The 15,545-nt window shown below is 49.5% G+C and overlaps 6 non-coding genes across 6 annotated transcripts; all 6 read right to left on the bottom strand.

The window, feature by feature from the left end:
• Positions 1-2,177: 2,177 nt before the first annotated feature.
• TRNAP-AGG (transfer RNA proline (anticodon AGG)) lies at positions 2,178-2,249 on the bottom strand. The gene has a single exon. It is a non-coding gene; the product is annotated as a tRNA-Pro (tRNA).
• Positions 2,250-2,778: 529 nt separating this feature from the next.
• Positions 2,779-2,850, bottom strand: TRNAP-AGG (transfer RNA proline (anticodon AGG)). Its single transcript has one exon. It is a non-coding gene; the product is annotated as a tRNA-Pro (tRNA).
• A 131-nt stretch (positions 2,851-2,981) lies between these two features.
• Positions 2,982-3,053, bottom strand: TRNAP-AGG (transfer RNA proline (anticodon AGG)). The gene has a single exon. It is a non-coding gene; the product is annotated as a tRNA-Pro (tRNA).
• A 1,602-nt stretch (positions 3,054-4,655) lies between these two features.
• Positions 4,656-4,727, bottom strand: TRNAP-AGG (transfer RNA proline (anticodon AGG)). Its single transcript has one exon. It is a non-coding gene; the product is annotated as a tRNA-Pro (tRNA).
• Positions 4,728-6,034: 1,307 nt separating this feature from the next.
• Positions 6,035-6,106, bottom strand: TRNAP-AGG (transfer RNA proline (anticodon AGG)). Its single transcript has one exon. It is a non-coding gene; the product is annotated as a tRNA-Pro (tRNA).
• Positions 6,107-6,237: 131 nt separating this feature from the next.
• On the bottom strand, positions 6,238-6,309 carry TRNAP-AGG (transfer RNA proline (anticodon AGG)). Its single transcript has one exon. It is a non-coding gene; the product is annotated as a tRNA-Pro (tRNA).
• Positions 6,310-15,545: the final 9,236 nt, after the last annotated feature.

Below are 15,545 nucleotides of genomic sequence, written 5' to 3'. Positions count from 1 at the left end.
GTGCTTGCTACTAAAAAGCTGACCAAACAGTGATCACTGAATGAAAGTGCGCTCACGTGGTACTCCTTACAAAGGGGTATCAAATCAAGGCTCACATACACTCTGTCAAGACGGGCGTGGCTGGCTGCCTGAAAGTGGGTGTACTGCGTAGTCCTCCCACCACCGAGACACTCAGCCACGTCTTCCAAACCTTCGTCCCTTATCATATCGCTTAGGGCAATGGTGCTTGCATCCTTGTACGGTCGGGCGCTAGTTTTATCACGGGCTGAAAGAACACAGTTAAAATCACCGGCAATAATGAGGAGCCTATTACACAGGGTATACTGTTTTAGCTGATCGAAAAATCTGCGTCTTTCCTCAGCGACAGTCGGCGCGTACAAACAAATAACACGCCATTCCAATGACGATAATAAAAAATCGCAGACAATAAGCCGACCTGACGGGCATGACGTCACAGCTTCTACTTTTGCTCCAAGGCTATGTCGGATGAACAAAGCGCACCCGGAAGAAGTTCCCACAGCATGGCTCACTATAACACAGTATCGAGCTAAGAATTGACGCACCATGCCCCCGGTTTCGTCGTCGCCCTCAACTTTTGTCTCCTGTACTGCTAGAATGTCCAGGTCATGTTCGGTAACTAGTCTATAGAGTTGACTTTGCTTCCTCCTTGAGGCAAGCCCACGTACGTTTAAAGTGGCCACACGAAATGACCTATCCATAGACATCATTGCGAGGCGGTGAGAACCCGGGGGCATGACGCTCACCTCACTACTGCGCTTTTTTTCTGGGTGCCTTGACACGGTGCAGACCTCAGGGAGGCAAAGGCGGCGTTTCCGCCGTCTTGCGCTCCGTCGAAGTGTTCGGCCGAAGCCTATGGGAAAGACGCCGCACGGGAGTCGTTTTCGCAGGCGGCTCATCCGTTGCGAGGGCGCTGGGCCCCTTCTCCTTTTCGCCTGCTTCGTGGGGCCGCTTTGCGGTCGCACTGGCACTGTCGCTATCGATGCCTGTCATCGGCACTGCCTCGGGAGTAGACTCTACAGCTCCGCTGGAAAAAGTGTGGCCGGTACTACTTGGAGCAGCTTTCCTACTCCGGTCCTCCACTGCTTCATGCAGAAGCCCGGCGTCGGGCTTCCCTGGAGCTTCAAGGAGGACGTCCTGTGGAGTGTTCGGGGTACCCTCTTGAGTAGTCGGGTTTTGGCACACTCCTGCTGTTTCTTCGGAGTCTGCCTCATCCATAAGGTGGTCCAATGCATCGTTTGCCTGGACTGGTCCGGTCACGCTGGCGTACGTCTTTGGGCAATCCGCGTCCTCATGGCCGAAACGGCGACAACGACTGCAGCGAGGTACTTTGCAGTCCCGACGTATGTGCCCGGTGCTCTTGCAGCGCAGACAGAGCGGAGCGCGGCCTGGAACAACGACGAGAGTCAGCTCTCCGGCTATCTTGAGCTGGTGGGGAATGTCGTCGACTTTGACGTCGCCATGCAATTGCAGTCCAACTGAGCGAGTCGTCGAGCCCTTTTCAGTGACGCCTTGCACACGCCACTTCTCCCGCGTCACCTCCAGCACTTTCCCGTAGGGTGTCAGGGCCACACGAATGTCTTCGTCGGTCACGCCGTGCAGCAACCAGTGTAGCTTTAAGCGTACCTCTCGGTTGTTTGGATCGATGAGCAAACATGGGCGATCTTTTACCTTCACGTTGACAGCGGTGAGCAGTTTCTGAGCGGCGTCAGCACTCGTCATTGTTACAGCCCACACGTGGTTCATCTGATACGCCCCCAACGCCAAAACGTCGGGGAGCGCACCTAGATTGGCCAAAGTGTCCCGGTAGTCTTCGACACGGTAGGGCCGAGCTCTTGGGTCGCCGTGCATGAAAACGGTGTTCGCGACGATGCGTCCGGATGGCAGATTGGGCAGAATAACCTGATAATCTTCGGCAGTAGAAGCAAAAAACCTGTTACCGCGGCCCGCCTGGGCCGCCGAAACCGCTCCATGGGAGCAAGCCATCCCGCGTCCGCTTCGCTTGAAAGCCGGAGGTGGAATGAGCCGACGACATCTCACGTTCACGGCGCGTGTACACCTTCGTCATACCTTGACGGGCTGCAGAAGAAGAAGAGGACAACGACTACGAATATCGAGGCATTGGTGACGCTCGGGCTGAGAGCGAAAAAAAAAATAGAGGGCTCGTCCGGGATTTGAACCCGGGACCTCTCGCACCCTAAGCGAGAATCATACCCCTAGACCAACGAGCCGACGGCACCTCACGTTCACGGCGCGTGTACACCTTCGTCATACGTTGACGGGCTGCAGAAGAAGAAGAGGACAACGACTACGAATATCGAGGCATTGGTGACGCTCGGGCTGAGAGCAAAAAAAAAAAAAAATAGAGGGCTCGTCCGGATTTGAACCCGGCACCTCTCGCACCCTAAGCGAGAATCATACCCCTAGACCAACGAGCCGACGGCACCTCAGGTTCACGGCGCGTGTACACCTTCGTCATACGTTGACGGGCTGCAGAAGAAGAAGAGGACAACGACTACGAATATCGAGGCATTGGTGACGCTCGGGCTGAGAGCGAAAAAAAAATAGAGGGCTCGTCCGGGACCTCTCGCACCCTAAGCGAGAATCATACCCCTAGACCAACGAGCCGACGGCACCTCACGTTCACGGCGCGTGTACACCTTCGTCATACGTTGACGGGCTGCAGAAGAAGAAGAGGACAACGACTACGAATATCGAGGCACTGGTGACGCTCGGGCTGAGAGCGAAAAAAAAAATAGAGGGCTCGTCCGGGATTTGAACCCGGGACCTCTCGCACCCTAAGCGAGAATCATACCCCTAGACCAACGAGCCGACGGCATCTCACGTTCACGGCGCGTGTACACCTTCGTCATACCTTGACGGGCTGCAGAAGAAGAAGAGGACAACGACTATGAATATCGAGGCATTGGTGACGCTCGGGCTGAGAGCGAAAAAAAAATAGAGGGCTCGTCCGGGATTTGAACCCGGGACCTCTCGCACCCTAAGCGAGAATCATACCCCTAGACCAACGAGCCGACGGCACCTCACGTTCACGGCGCGTGTACACCTTCGTCATACGTTGACGGGCTGCAGAAGAAGAAGAGGATTACGACTACGAATATCGAGGCATTGGTGACGCTCGGGCTGAGAGCGAAAAAAAAAAGAGGGCTCGTCCGGGATTTGAACCCGGGACCTCTCGCACCCTAAGCGAGAATCATTGGAAAGACACGCCGGAGGCCCTTTATCGATTGAAGTGGTCGTCGTTACCAACGCAGTACTTGGGTGTGCCTCTCGGAAGTTACCGTGAACCTGAATCGTACTGGCTCGATCAAGCTTCGAAAGCAAAGGAAAAGGCTGACGGGTGGAGAGGAAAGCAATTGTCAATGTTTTCTAGAGCCACTGTCTGCAACCTCTTTTTAGTATCTAAAATATGGTACGTTATGAATGTGTTGTGTGCTGCGAGGGTAAGCGTACAAAAAATTCACCGAGTTTTCGCTACATTTATTTGGGCGTCTACCTGGGAGAGGATGAGTCGAACGAACTTGTTCCTCCCTGTCAAGAAAGGTGGGCTTGGTCTAACTCATTTGTTTCTGCGACAAGTCATGTCACGTTTTGTGTTTTTACGGGATCAAAACGATTCGTTTCTCCGAACGGTGATACAGGTACGGCTGTGTAGACAAATTCCAGGATTCATTGTTTCGACCGTTCACAACATGCCAGGAGTTGTGACTGGTTACCTGCTTGAAGTGGTATGGTCATATAGGATGTTGAATGTACGTTTTTCACAGCAATACCTGTCAACCGTTACAAAGAAAAAACTATACAGAGATCTCGTAGACACGATGTTCCCTGCACCTTTGTACCGTCTTCCACACCGTGGAGGCGCAGGACAAGATGTCCTAGAGAGAGTGAAAAAAATGCCAATACGGCCGTCAGGTAAAACTTTCTTCTTCAACTTACACACAAACACACTTCCCGTTAAGACCTGGCTTCATGAAAAGGGTACATTCATCCCCTGGACCACCGACTGCTTATTATGCAAAAAACCGGAAACAATAGAACATGCATTCCTAGACTGCTGGGACCCCATCTTTCACTGGGATGTTCTGCAGAGAACATTGAAAAAACACTTACCCCTAGACCCATATGGAATACGCTTCTTACGGATTGATAACACCGAGGATGTCCCGTATGACCTTATTATGGTCCTGAGCCTCCACGCAATGTGGAAAACTAGACTGCAATTCCGAAACGGAGACATTGTTGTTCGACCGACTCGGGAAAATTTCATTGAGAGTGTCGTGTGTGTGAGAGATGGTTTCAAAGCGCTGCCTGATCCACCGCAATGGATCTCTGTATTTGATGAATTAGCGATGTTGAAAAGATTTTAGTACCATGTTGACCAAAGTGTGGCTCACACGTTTTATCCTTTGTAAACCATGATTTAGAACGTCGAAGTCGGCAATAAAGAAAAAAAAAATACCCCTAGACCAACGAGCCGACGGCACGTCACGTTCACGGCACGTGTACACCTTCGTCATACCTTGACGGGTTGCAAAAGAAGAAGAAGAAGAGCACAACGACTACGAATATCGAGGCATTGGTGACGCTCGGGCTGAGAGCGAAAAAAAAATAGAGGGCTCGTCCGGGATTTGAACCCGGGACCTCTCGCACCCTAAGCGAGAATCATACCCCTAGACCAACGAGCCTTTTTTTCCTTTATTACCGGTTTCGCAACAACAATACACTTACAACACATGAATAGTCAAGACAGGGTTACAATATACTTTGTCAACACAATGAGCGAAAAGCCTTCAGTCATGTTGTGACTGACGTTGTCACTTAAAATTCCCTTAGTGTGACTAAGGGTTCTACCCTGGCTACCCAGGGAGAAAGACATTCTTTTGTTTTTTGAACTTCTAATAACCGAGCAATGCTCTCTCGAAAGTACAGCCTTGCTGGTCTTCCGTCCGGTTCACAGTAGAAGCCAGCCATTCGTGAGCGCCATATACTGTGCAGGCCTGTCGGCATGATTAGATCGAAAGGTACTCCTTCTTCATTGTCTATGGCAAGGTACCTAATTCCATGCGTGTATAGTGGGAATTCTTTTTTGATTGTCCTCTGCAACACATCCCAGAAGAACACCGCTTCCCAACAGTGAAGGAAAACGTGGTCGATCGTTTCCGGCTTTTTGCAAATAATGCAGTGAGACCCCCATGGCATATAAAACCCACGCTCCTCTAAGAAGGTTCTTACAGGGGGAGTTCCGGTATGCAGTTTGAAAAAGAAAGTTTTTGCACTTGGTGCTACTTGCATTCTTTTAACCCGTTTGAGTACGTTCTGACCCAGGCCTGCACTGTATATCGCCCTGTACAATGGTATTGGTAACACTATATCACATAAGTCTTTATACAGTTTCCTCTTTTTAACAGAATATAAATAATCATTAGAAAAACGCGCACTCAAAAATCGCACACTCGCCACTACTTCCCGAAAAAAACCTTGTGCCGTCCCCGTCAGGACTTCCGTGCTAATAACATATTCAGGTAGCAGTCGCCCTAATCTGGCCTGGCACACCGTTTGCAGAAATGGGTCGCTGACCTAGCGAAAAAAGAAAATTCTATTAACTAATTGTTTGAGAAAAAGGTGTGCCAGTCCAAGTCCCCCACACTTTACACTCCTGAACAAATTTGTACGACTGCACCTTTCCCACGTAGATCCCCACACAAAGATCGCAAAAACCCTATGAAGTTTCTGCACATTTACCCTAGAACAGTTCATCACTTGTATCACATACCATAGTTTAGCCACAAAAAACATGTTACACACGGTCGCCCTCGCAAACATGGAGAGATAATTCGCCCTCCAAGGCCCTAGACCAATGAGCCGACGGCACCTCACGTTCACGGCGCGTGTACACCTTCGTCATACCTTGACGGGCTGCAGAAGAAGAAGAGAACGACTACGCCTATCGAGGCATTGGTGACGCTCGGGCAGAGAGCGAAAAAATAATAGAGGGCTCGTCCGGGATTTGAACCCGGGACCTCTCGCACCCTAAGCGAGAATCATACCCCTAGACCAACGAGCCGACAGCCCCTCACGTTCACGGCGCGTGTACACCTTCGTCATACCTTGACGGGCTGCAGAAGAAGAAGAGAAGAACAACTACGCCTATCGAGGCATTGTTGACGCTCGGGCTGAGAGCGAAAAAAAAATAGCGGGCTCGTCCGGGATTGGAACCCGGGACCTCTCGCACCCTAAGCGAGAATCATACCCCTAGACCAACGAGCCTTTTTTTTATTACCTTTCTCAGGAATGAAACAAAGCGATAGAATCACAAATTCGCACTACATAAGGTAATAAAATACGCTTGCCCGCTTTGGGTAAGCGTGGGTATTTAAATCCACTTCAGGTTGACAAGAGCATCTAATACAGGCATCCATGCTGGTGGATCAATCTGTGCTTAATACATCTCACGAATAAACGCAATACTTTCTTTGAAGTACTCTCTGGCTGGCTTGGCGTTCATATCTGCATGTTACACTGCCATTCTCGTTTTCCATATGCTGTGAAGACAAAGCCATAAACATGTCATACGGCACCCCTTTATCATTATCGGTTGGGAGGAAGCGGATGCCATATGGGGTAATCGGTAACTCTTTTTTTAAAGTACGTTGCAGTATGTCCCATAAGAAGGTGGCCTCTATGCAATCAAGAAAAATATGGTCGATAGTTTCTGGTTGCTTGCACAATATGCAGTTTATCGTCCAAGGCACAAAGATACCCTTCTGCTCTAACCACGGTTTAACGGGCAGAGTTCCGGTGTGCAAGTAAAAGAAGAACGTATTCACCGTGGATCGTACTGGCATCCGCTTCACCTTTTTCAGTACGTTTTTGCCTGCTCCTGATGACAACATGGTGCGATGCAGTGGTTCTGGCATACATACATCAACAACATCTTTGTACAGTTTCTTTCGTGTGACATTGCTTAGATACTGTAATGAGAACCATGCTGCGAGGAACTCGTAAGACCAGACGACTTCTCGCAGGAAGCCTCGTACTTTCGGCCCATCAACCCGATCAGACGACACAATAAACGCTGGCATAACGTCACACAATTGCATTTGAATCACAGTGCATAGGAAAGCATTGCTTTGCTCTCGCATAAAGAGAAATCTGGACACTACCTGTTTTAGAAACAAATGCACCAAGCCCAGTCCACCACTTTTCACTGACCGGAATAAATTTGTGCGGCTTGTACGTTCCCAAGTTGATCCCCATATATACACTGCTAGCACCCTGTGGAGTCTTTGAATGCTTGCTCTCGTCGCACACAGTACTTGCAGAACGTACCAAATTTTGGCTACAAGAAAAAGGTTACATACTGTTGACCTTGCAAATATAGATAAGTCTCTCCCTCCAAATTTGGTCGATTTATCTTTTATTTGTTCCGCTTCATTTCTCCAATAATCACTAGTGTCTTTGTAGTGATTTAAAGGCACCCCGAGGTATTTCGTTGGCGAAACCGTCCACTGCATGCTTTCAAAGACGTCCGGGGTATCGTCCCAATCCCCATACCAAAAGCCCAAAGGTTTGCTCCAGTTGATAACGCTTCCGGTCACTTTACAAAAACTCTTCGCCACACTGATGGCATTCCTGACACTTTCTTGGTCAGAACAGAAAAGTGCAATATCGTCAGCGTGCGTAAGTAGCTTAACCTCGCTTGTGCTCAACCTAAAACTTTTTATTGCACTCGATGACATGATTTTCAAACAGAAAGGCTCCAGGTACACTGCGAACAGTAAAGGAGACAAAGGGCATCCTTGCCTAACAGAGGATTTTATCTGGAAACTGGCAGTTAATGATTCATTAATTTTAATCCGGCTAGAAATGTCTGCGTAACACATTTCTATACCTTCTGATAGGACCTTCCCGAGAGTGATGTGTTCTAGAATGTTGAAAAGGACTTTATGCACAACTCTGTCGAATGCCTTCTCTAAATCCAGTTGTACCATGGCGACCTTCCCGCAGCACGTATCACAGCACTCCAGGACGTTTCTAGCCACGTGTATGTTTGTTACAATGGACCTTCCTTTTATGCCGCAAGTCTGATGCGGCCCCACAAGCCTTGTTATAACACTTTGCAGTCTCCTACCCAAAGCCTTAGCGAAGATCTTGTAGTCCGTGTTCGTTAGGGTTATCGGTCGATACGCTCGTACAGAGAGCAAGGCAGCTGGATCCTCTGTTTTTGGAAAAAGTAGAACATGGCTCTGCCTGAAAGAAGGAGGCAACTTCTTTGTTCTGTATGCCTCCTTTATTACGTTATGCAGGACAACTGCTATCTCCGTTTTAAAAGCCTTGTAGAATTCTGAGCCAAAACCATCAGGGCCTGGCGATTTCCCTGCACTCAATTCATCGATTGCCCCCTCAATTTCTGCAACGCTGATTGGTGCTTCGAGATTTGTTTTAACTTCTGCTTCAAGTTTTGGCATGTGTCTCAAGAAATCGCCTTGAAAACCTTCCACAATCTGTGGTTCGTGGCCAACTAAATCCCGATAATAATCAACAAGTACGCGACGTATCAGTTCCTCGTCTTGCACAACTTCATCTCTGCACATTATCGCTTTTATTTCGTTGCGGGACGCATAGCTTTTTTCATCTGATAGAGCGCGTTTGGTCGGGGTTTCACCCATATACATTTTTTCCGCACGCGCTCGTACAACTGCGCCCCTGTACTTTTCTGTATTAATAATTTCTAGTTTGCTTTTAATTTCTTTTATTTCTCTGGCAAGGTTACCCGGGGCTCTAGCTTCTGCATTCAAATGAAATCAAGCTGGCTTTGGAGCTCAGTTTCTTCTTTATTTTGCTTCCTCCGCAATGCCCCGGCTCTTTCGATGGCTGAGATTTTTGCGCTTTCCTTAAAACGTTCCCATGCCTCCGCATAACACTCCGGTTCATTTGCCAGTAGGTCTCCCATTTTCCATTTTGTTTCCTTCATATATACTTCATCATTGAGGAGTTTAACATTGCATTTCCACAGCTGCCAGTTAAATTTCGCCGGTTTCCTCGGACCTAGCGCACACACAACCAAACTATGGTCGCTAAAGAAAACGTTTTTAATGTCATACTTATTGCAGACGGGTGCCAAATCTGCCGAAACATAAATACGATCTAATCTAGCGTGGCTGTCCCCCTGGTAGTGGGTAAACCGAGGCAATGTGCCATTTGGCAGGTAGCATCCTACATCTTCTAACAGGTGACCTTCAGTCAGCGCAATTAGTACTGACACACTCGCATCTCGTATCGGTGCATCTCTTGTCCTGTCTTCTACTCTTGATAAGCAATTAAAGTCCCCCATCATTATAATTGCCCTGTCACAATTCAGATAATGTTCAACACTTTCAAAAAACAATCTGCGCTAACTTGGTGCATTTGGGGCATGTAAACAAACTATTCAGAACTTCTGGGCTTGCAACGTTATGTCACATACAATAAGTCGTCCAGTGTCACACGCGTACACCCTTTCAACAGATATTCCTGTGGAGTGCTTCAAGAACAGCGCACAACCACCCGCTGTACCCACGGCATGCGCAACGCATACATTGTACTACGCCCTAAAAGGTTCAACCATGCGGTTTGTTCCTTCCTGACTTTCGATCTTCGTTTCCTGTATGGCAATTACGTCTAATTCATTTTCCATAAAAAGTCGACTCAGCTGGTATTGTTTTCTCCGTGTCGACAGGCCCCGCACGTTAAGAGTGCCTACATAAAGAGGCGTTTGGAGAGTAACAGCCATTTTTTTTTATAAACACAAACCGCATAGTATCCCTTTCTTGTCACAAGACGGCAAAACACTCACATTTTTATAGAAAATCCCAGTCGTTCCAGCCATTTTGATTAGAATTTAGACTTCGCCATGACGACGTCAACGCACTGTCTTTCCGGTCCCTTCCGCTGATAGTGTCCGGTTGGAAAAAGAAGGCTCGACACCTTTTCACGTCGCCTGCGGGGCCGGCGGTTTCCGCTCTGGCCGTGGCTCGAGCGGTATTTTCGGTGCAGGTTTAAATGAAGTCCTTCGATGGGGTGTCGTTTTCACAGGCGGCTCATCCGTTGCATTCTGGTCGGTCTTGTGCCCTTCTTTTCCGTCCTCATGGAGTCGTTTTGGTGCAGGGCTGCTAGCACTTGCCATAATGACGTCTGTAGTCTCAGGGCTTTGCTCGACACTCGCGCCAGGTGCAATGTATTGGCTCGTTGGAGCGCCCATCGCCAGTGTCTCTACAGCCTCTGTTGAAGCGATGGCTGTGTCTTCCGCAATAATGACTGCAGCCTTTTGCTTCACATGTGACACGTTTGCTGCACCAATAGTTCGCGAGCTGTCTGCCTCGGGGGTAGTTTCGGCCGCGTCTGCCTCGTCCATTAGATGTTCCGTCGACAGTTCATCGCTTGCTTTGACTCCGGCCACGTTTGCGTAGGTTCGCACGCAGACGCTTTCATCGTGGCCATATCGCCGACATTTGGCACAACGCGGTACCCGACAGTCGCGCCTGATATTGCCTGTGGCATGGCACCTCAAGCATAGCGGTGGGCGTCCCGGCGCAACGAGTAGAGCCATGATTCCTGTAACCCGCAACTGATGGGGTAAATCTTCTAGAGTTACACCAGGCTTGAGCTTTAGACCAACCGTGCGCGTAGACGAGCCTTTGTCAGCCATTCCGTTCACTCGCCAGCGCTCCTTGTAGATATCGCTTGCTTTCCCGTACGGTGCTAGAGCAGAGCGCACTTCTTCGTCCGGAACATTATGTAGCACCCAGTAAAGCTTGATGCGCACTTCACCCTCACCCTCACCAGCCAGTGAGGGTGTTGTCATCACGCGTGTGAGCCGCCTTGGAACATCGCGCTGCGTCAAACTGATCTTCAAAGGAGATTGCTTACCAACACACGTCAAAGTCGGTCACTTCCGACACCCTGTTCGGCCCTTCGTACAAAGGCCTCTTCAATGCCATCAGTGCTTTAGGCTAGGACATGTCAAGGGTGTCTGCCCAAACTCGATACTTTGTCCCCGTTGTGCTGAACCTCACGCGGAGGAGACGTGTCGGGCTACTGTCCTAAAGTGCGGCAACTGTAATGGGTCCCATGCTGCCTCGTCTAGGGACTGCCCTCGCATCAAGAAAGAGGTCGCTGTTCTCAAGCAAATGGTTCGGGACAATTCGACACACAGGGAGGCTGCTGCAACGATCCGGCGTCGGCGTCGGCGTCACCGAACCTCCTCAAAAAAAGCAGATCCGCGAAAGGAGAGGGCCGCTTCTATTGTAGCGCCCACATTCTCCAATCAGGCCAAAAAGGGGCTGAACAGCACAAGGAAGTCACCTGAAAGGAATTTGTCTCAAGAAGAATGGCCTGCGCTTCCGAGCCAGCAATCTCCCACAGAACTACAGATTGTCAAGGCCGCTCGGGAGCCTACTCCTGCCGCTGATGCCACGCCCAAAGCAGATCAAGTCCTTTCAATGCTGCGTCCCCTCATAGATGCCATTCGAGTAATTCTGTCGAACCTTGGAACTACGTCTGCTCAAAATGCACTGAAAGTACTGGACGCCTTAAGCCCAGTGCTTGAGTCCCTCGAATAGAGACATGGCCAGCCATCGCCCATCGTTTCGAGAGGAAGTCAAGGCAGCGTCAATCATACAATGGAACGCAAGAGGACTAAAATCACGCCTTTCGGACTTTCGTCAGTATATATATACTAATTTGTTCCCGATCATTGTCATATGTGAGCCTAACGTGTCAAAACCAGTCAGATTATCGGGATACGAAGCTGTTATATCCGCAACAACTAATGCATGCAGCAAAGTCATCGTTTTTATTCGTCGAGAACTGACCTATGTTCGCCAGCCGATTCCGCCTCATGATAAAAATCAATACGTTTGCCTCACCATTAAAAAGGGCAAACTCATGTTTACACTTGTAGGCGTTTATATATCGCCTTCAAGTATCTTTGATCCCAAACGATTAACGAACATCTTGTCTGTGTGCCCTGCCCCATATATCATCATCGGAGATTTTAATGCGCACCATATAGCATGGGGAAGCGCAAAAACAAATGCAAGAGGGCAAAGACTTGCAAACTTCGCCTGTAACCACGGCCTTTCACTTCTGAATGACGGCAGCCCAACGTTTATACGAGGCGTGAATTATGGCAGCTGTCTTGACCTAGCTTTCGTCTCCAGCCCTTTCACAAGATATGTTAAATGGTTTTCGGATATCGAGACACACGGGAGTGATCATATTCCCACATACCTTGTCGTCAAAGGAATGTCCAGTCCCACCCCACGGAACACCATTCGATTAATTGATTGGACCACTTTTACCTCCACCATGGAGGATGCTTGTCGAGAGGGCTTGTCCTCTGGATTAGAGGAAGCAATCAAGTCTGCAATGCTACACGCCACGCGCACGGTCACGGTTTCGTCGAAGCACACGGAATTGGATATAGAGTTGTAGCGACTTCGTGCGCTCCGTCGTCGTGCGGAGCGGCGTTACCGGCGTACAAAGTCCATCGAAGACCTTAGGACAGCCAGACGACTACAAAAGAAACTTCAACGTCGCATGGATAGATTGGCATCTCGACGTTGGGCAAGATTTTGCCAGTCACTTGACCCCCGAAAGCCACTTTCCCACATCTGGAGAACCATACGTGGTCTACGTTCCTTCCCTGAACAACGCTTCCCATTCAAGGCGCTGGCGCTCTTCCAGGGGCGGCCAGAGGCTGATGTTGCAGAAGACTTTTGTGCAAGGATCGCTGGCCAAGCAACCGGTCCAGGCTTTCCAGCCCCCAGTCGCATCCCTGTTTCACGTGACGGCCGCTTGGATCTTCCATTCATAATGGAGGAACTAGAAGCGGCTCTTGCTCTATGCAGGCGTTCTTCATCCGCGGGACCAGATGGAATATCCTACCGCGCTTTGAACAACCTGAGTGATGGCGCACGGAGAGAACTGTTACATCTCTACAACTTATCTTGGCAGGATGGCATGGTTCCCGAAGAATGGAAGATAAGCCGCTTGGTCCCTCTCCTGAAGCAAGGCAAGTCCCCACTTGAAACCACCTCATACCGCCCAATAGCGCTGGCCAGCTGTGTGGGAAAGATAATGGAAAAGATGATCCTTGCCCGCTTGGAGTGGTACCTGGAGCACTACAACATGTTACCGAATTGCATGGCTGGTTTTCGTCGAGATCGCTCTTCCATAGACAGTGTTGTTGATCTCGCTACGTACGTCCAGCTTCAAAAGTCACGCAAAAGATTATCTGCAGCTCTGTTCTTGGATGTCAAGGGGGCATACGATAACGTATCTCATGAGGCTATCCTCGATGCTCTTGAGATGGTTGGCCTAGGTGGTCGAGTTTTCCAATGGATCTCTCATTACCTTTTTATGAGATCGTTCTTTGTCTGTACCGGTGATGGTAAAACCGCACTACACTACACGTACCGAGGTGTACCTCAAGGCGGTGTACTAAGCCCTACCCTATTTAACCTCACACTAATTGGTCTCGTTGATCATCTGCCAGCAGCGATCAAGGTATCAATGTACGCCGACGACATCTGTATATGGACCTCAGGTGTGACACGTCCTCAGATACGTGCAAGACTTCAAAAAGCTGCTACTCTAACAGCTCTATACCTCCGCAACCAAGGTCTTGAAATCTCGTCAGACAAATGTGCACTGATGGCGTTCACCCGCAAACAAATGACACCCTACGCCATATCAATAAATGGCCAGATAATTTCTTATGAGAAGACTCACAAATTTCTTGGCATAATCATTGATAGAGATCTCTCATGGAGCCCGCACGTTACCTACTTGAAAAAGCGTCTGACAGCAATCTCCCAACTTTTCAAGTTTCTGGGAGGAAAGACTTGGGGAATGTCAGTGCATGCAATGTTGGAATTGTACAGGGCTCTTTTTCTGGGCTTCTTGAGATACAGTTTGCCCTTACTGACCAACACCTGCCAGACAAATCTTCGTGCTATACAGGCTATTCAAGCTCGGGCTCTCAGGGTTTGTCTTGGTTTGCCAAAATGCACATCGACAGCAGCGACTATTGCGATTGCTCAGGACCAACCTATACAAACACACATTGCGGTAGAAGTGTTGAGAGTGCACATTAGGCACGTTGCCCGTGCCTGTTCCCACCATCTGGCAACACAACCACCAGAAAGGCCGCAGGCAGCTTTTTGTACTACGATTTCGGAGTATTACACCTGCCTCCCATCAGGCTACACCCCCGCAACTAAGCCATCGATTCCTCCATGGTGTTTGGCTCGACCCGCAGTGCATCTCACCGTACCAGGAATCAGGAAAAAATCTGAGCTGTCATCACCAGCTCTTAAACAACTAACTCTGCTTCTCTTGCACGAGAGGTACGCCGAACACGTACATATTTATACTGATGGATCGGCAACTCTCCAGTGTTCCTCTGGAGCCGTGGTCTTCCCAGCGAAAGCCACCACCATCAGTTTCAAGACATGTCATCCAACGACACCGATGGCCGCGGAACTTGCAGCCCTTCGCGCTGCACTTCGTCTCGTCAAACAAGAACAACCTCGAAGGTGGTCAATATTCAGTGACTCCAAGGCTGCACTGCAATCTTTGCTATCGGCCCTGCGGCGCGGACCACACGAACAACTGGTATTTGAGATTAGAGAACTCATTCATACCTTAACTGAGAAAGGGCACCACGTGACATTTCAGTGGCTTCCAAGTCACTGCGGAGTCATAGGGAACGAACACGCTGATAACGCTGCTCGGTCGGCTCTTCAAGGGGACGAAGAGGAGCCGATACCGTTATCAAGGACAGATGCCGCTCGAAAACTTCGAATGATCAGCCGTCACATCACGTTATCCTTGTGGAACGCTGGAAGTTTTCACAACTACCGACTGCACCATCGTGACTCCTCCCTACGCCTTTGTATCCCAGCTGGGCTCTGTCGTCGCGAAGCTACCCTGCTTTGTCGCCTATGGCTAGGGGTGGCTTTCACCAAGTCTTTCGCTTACCGCATTGGATGGGCCGACGACGCCTCGTGTGAGGACTGCGGTAACGAGGAGACTTTTCAACACCTTCTTTGTGACTGTCCTCGATGTACTTTACAGAGACAATCACTTGCAACCGCGATAGCGCGCTTTGACCAAAGACCTCTCACAGAGGAACTCATCTTCAGATACCGCCATCATAAGCCATCGCAGCAGAGGGCGACGAGGGCACTGTTGCGGTTCTTGAGGGCGACAGAACTGGACAGGCGACTGTAGCCTGAACAGATGTTGATAGTGCACCAGTGTCAGTGTGCTGTGCGATGACAGTGTTCGGTGACAGTGACCGATTGTGATTGTGTGTCTATGCTCCTTCCTTTCCTTTCCTTATCTCTACTTTGTTTCCACTTTACCTCCCCCTCCCCTCTCTCCCCAGCGTAGGGTAGCCAACCGGATTTTTCTTCTCTGGTTAACCTCCCTGCCTTTCCACTTTCCCCTCTCTCTCT

This window comes from Dermacentor albipictus, chromosome 1 (genome assembly GCF_038994185.2).
Source record: "Dermacentor albipictus isolate Rhodes 1998 colony chromosome 1, USDA_Dalb.pri_finalv2, whole genome shotgun sequence".
NCBI lineage: Eukaryota > Metazoa > Arthropoda > Arachnida > Ixodida > Ixodidae > Dermacentor > Dermacentor albipictus.
Note: the sequence above shows the minus strand (reverse complement) of the source record. Positions and strands in the feature narration are given on the sequence as shown.